General features: G+C 35.2%; 1 non-coding gene across 1 annotated transcript; it reads left to right on the top strand.

Moving 5' to 3' along the window:
- Positions 1–3388: 3388 nt before the first annotated feature.
- Positions 3389–3495, top strand: LOC121226186 (small nucleolar RNA R71). The gene has a single exon (XR_005924054.1). It is a non-coding gene; the product is annotated as a small nucleolar RNA R71 (small nucleolar RNA).
- The last annotated feature ends 232 nt before the right edge of the window (positions 3496–3727 follow it).

A 3727-nucleotide genomic window follows, 5' to 3' on the forward strand; every position in this document is an offset into this window, starting at 1 on the left:
TATGTAATGGCCCAAATTTGAGGTTATCGGAACAGTGGTTTCGGAACCACAAATCCGATGAGAAAAATTTTATTTTTCTTATATTTTTATGGTCTACAATTTCACAAAATGATTTTTTGAAAATTTCGTTCGAAAATTTCGACGTTTGGGCACTCAATTTAGTCAAAAGGACTAAATTGTAAAAAGTGCAAAAGTTGAGTTCTACATGTTAGAGGTGTCCAATTGTTATGAAAATTTAAATTGGAGGTCCTTATATGGTAATTATACCATTGGTAACTTGGTAGACAAAAATGGACATGAGATAAGTGAAATAGAAAATTTTTAAGTTAGGGGCAATTTGGTAATCTAGTAATTAAAATGAATTAAAAGGGAAAAAGATGGCAAAATCATCATCTTCTTCATATGAACGAAATCAGCAAGGGGGGAAGCCATAGTTAGGGTTTTCAAGCTTCCAAGCTCCATAGTAAGTGATCCCAAGCCCCATTTTTAATGTTCTTTACGTTTTTGAGATCCCGGTAGCTTAATTTAGCTTATTCTAGCAATAATTTAACCTAGGGTTTATATTTGGAAAAATACCCATAGGTGAAAAGTGTTTATTTTGATGTTTTATGATAGAATATGAAGCTAGAAATTATGTTAAACAACTTTTGCTAAGCAATTTTAAGTGAAAACGAGTAAAACGACATAATCGGTAAAAATACCTAATGTTCATAAGTACATGTTAGAGTGGGAATTTGATGTTGCCATAGAAGGGAAAAATGTTCAGAATGTTATAAAACATAAGAATAAGAGATGAAGTTTAATTTCCGAGCCTTGGGGAAAAAATGTAATTATGTAAAAGTTTAGGGGCAAAATTGTAATTTTGAAAAAGTTAGAGTCGAGGGCTGTTTTGATGAATGTGATTATTAAATAAGTTAAATTTACTATTTTAGATCAAGAAGTACGAAACTCGAGGTTAGACAAAGGGAAGAATAAAGTTGAAGACTAAGTTGGTGAATTTGGCTATAATTGGTACCGAGGTAAGTTTACGGTAAATAAATGCAATATTTCAATATTTATTATTAATGCTGTTAATTTCCAGCAATTATGAATTTATTTTATGAATTTATTTGATGATGATCCAAGCATGAAATGATAGAGAATTAAAATTTAAAAGTCCCGTTGATACATAAGGATGGTACTGGATACGAATGTCATGACATTTGGGTAAAGAGATCCCATGTAAGACCATGTCTGGGACATGGCATTGGCATCCTTAAGATCATGAGAGGTCCCCTGTAAGACCATGTCTGGGACATGGCATGGGCACCGAGACGAGAGGTCCCATGTAAGACCATGTCTGGGACATGGCGTTGGCACCGAGATGAGAAGTCCCCTATAAGACCATGTCTAGGACATGGCATGGGCACCATCACGAGAACATCCCATGTAAGACCATGTCTGGGACATGGCTTTGGCATGTTATTATCAGAAGAGACCCGAGTATCCTTATTATTCCAATGTAGCTCAACGGGCTTGTAAACGAATCATGTTCATGAAAGTTCAGTTTAAAGCATAAATGGCAAGCTCAGGTAAGTTGTAAGACTTAAGAACTTATTATACTATCAATTGATGTTCAACGATGCAGCAAGGATTGAGTAAGTTATGCACACAAGTATTCTAAGTAAACAAGTAAGAGAACTAGTATGAGATTAACTAAAGAGTAAACTAGAGATATAGACATTGAGTTTAATTATTTAAGTTAAATGTTGTTATTTATTTGCTAGTAAACTTACTAAGCTTTATGCTTACTTCTTTTATTTCTCTTTCTCTTATAGTATTGCAAAGCTACTTCAAGGATCCTAAAGAAGTCGGAGATCGTCCACACTATCAACTACAACTGCTCGGTATTTTATATCGAAACACGTTTGAGTTATGGCATGTATAGGGATTTAGTTATTTTGTATGTTTGTAATGATGATTTTGCTAATGAGTGATGTGTAAGTATTTGATGATGTATGGTTATTAAAATGATTAAGGATGAAGGTGTTTGTTGTTATGAAAGATTAGGTGATAAATTATGCATGGAAATCATGAAAGGATAAAATTTTGCAAAGAAACAGAATTCAGGCAGCACAGTGACGTGAATTTGAAAAATCACCCAAGATAGTATAAAATGAATTAGAGGGTGAATGATATATGGAATTAAAGCTTGTTGAGTCTATTTTCATGGAAAAATAACGGTGTAGAAAAAGAAAATTTATATTTTAAGATATGTGAATTTTAGTAAGATAGGGTCAGAACTGTTTTTGGAGTCCCCTGTTCTGAGTTTAGAAAATAATTACAAATTGTAAAAAAATGGTTATGAGTTGAAATTTACATGCTTAGATTTCTTAATGAGTCTATTTTCTGTAGAAACAAGTAAGAACTTCACATGAAAATCCTACAGTGAGAAAACTTATTTTTAGTGACTAGAGGTCAGGGCAGTCAGGTGGTGAAACAGGGGAGACTTTAACTAATAAACTGTACTAATTTGCTGAACCAAAAATTCTAAAAATTTTATGGTGAGTAGATATATGAGTGTAGTTTCAGGGAAAATTTACGGAATTAAATTTCGACTTCTGTAGCTCAAGTTATAATTAATTTAGTAACTGCTGCGCGATTGGACAGATTTGCTGCGAATAATGAAATAAATTTTCAAACCTAGTTTTTATGCTCCGAATTGGTAAGATAAGCTAAGTAATGCCTCGTGCTCGACTCCGGAAACGGTCTCGGGTAAGGGGTGTTACAATGTATGCTTTCAACAAGTTCTCCAAACTATTTGATGATTAAGCTTGAGGTGGTTTTGGAACTTGCTGATTAAACCCTTGAGATTGGTTGGGTCTATGCTGCATAAAAGTTGTTGTTTGGTCCATTTCCTTAGTTGCTCCAAGAATAGTTGGGGAGATTACGCCATGAAGGATTATAAAAGTTGGACTAGGGTCCTTGTCCACTCCTATTTTGATGTTGGTTTCCCACATAGTATACTGATTCGGGATTCAATGGGCAATTCTCGAAAGAATGAACTTCCCCACATTACACACAGGAAACTACTTCAAACGGACTTGGTGGCTGAGCTGCAAAATTATTAGCATCATTAGCAGCAAACTGCTTTAACATAGAGGAAATAGATGATACCTGAGCTGATAACAAATTGAGAGCATCAACTTTATGAACTCCGACTACACGTCTTCCTGAAGCTGTTCGATTTGTTGGCCATTGATAGTTGTTGCTCGCGATCCTCTCAATAATCTCATAAGCCTCATTATAAGACTTAGACAAAATTGCACTATTCGCAGAAGTATCTACCATCAATCTTGTATGTGCATTGAGACCATTATAGAATGTCTCCAATTGGAAACAATGAGGAATCCCATGATGAGGACACTCACGAAGTAACTCCTTGAATCACTCTCAAGCCTCATGCAAAGACTCGTCATCCAATTGTTGGAAGGTTGTGATCTCGTTCCTCAACTTAGCATTTTTGCTAGGCGGGAAATACTTAACCAAAAATCTCTCTGCTAATTCTTGCCATGTAGATATAGAACTTCATGGCAATAAATTGAGCCATGCTCGTGCTCGATCTCGCAACAGTACGAAAACAACTTCAACCTGAGTGTTTTTTCAGTCACACCGGCTATCTTGAATGAATCACTCACCTCCATAAACAATCGAAGGTGGAGATGTGAATCTTCCGTGGGCATATCGC

The sequence above is a fragment of the Gossypium hirsutum genome, chromosome A03 (genome assembly GCF_007990345.1).
Source record: "Gossypium hirsutum isolate 1008001.06 chromosome A03, Gossypium_hirsutum_v2.1, whole genome shotgun sequence".
NCBI lineage: Eukaryota > Viridiplantae > Streptophyta > Magnoliopsida > Malvales > Malvaceae > Gossypium > Gossypium hirsutum.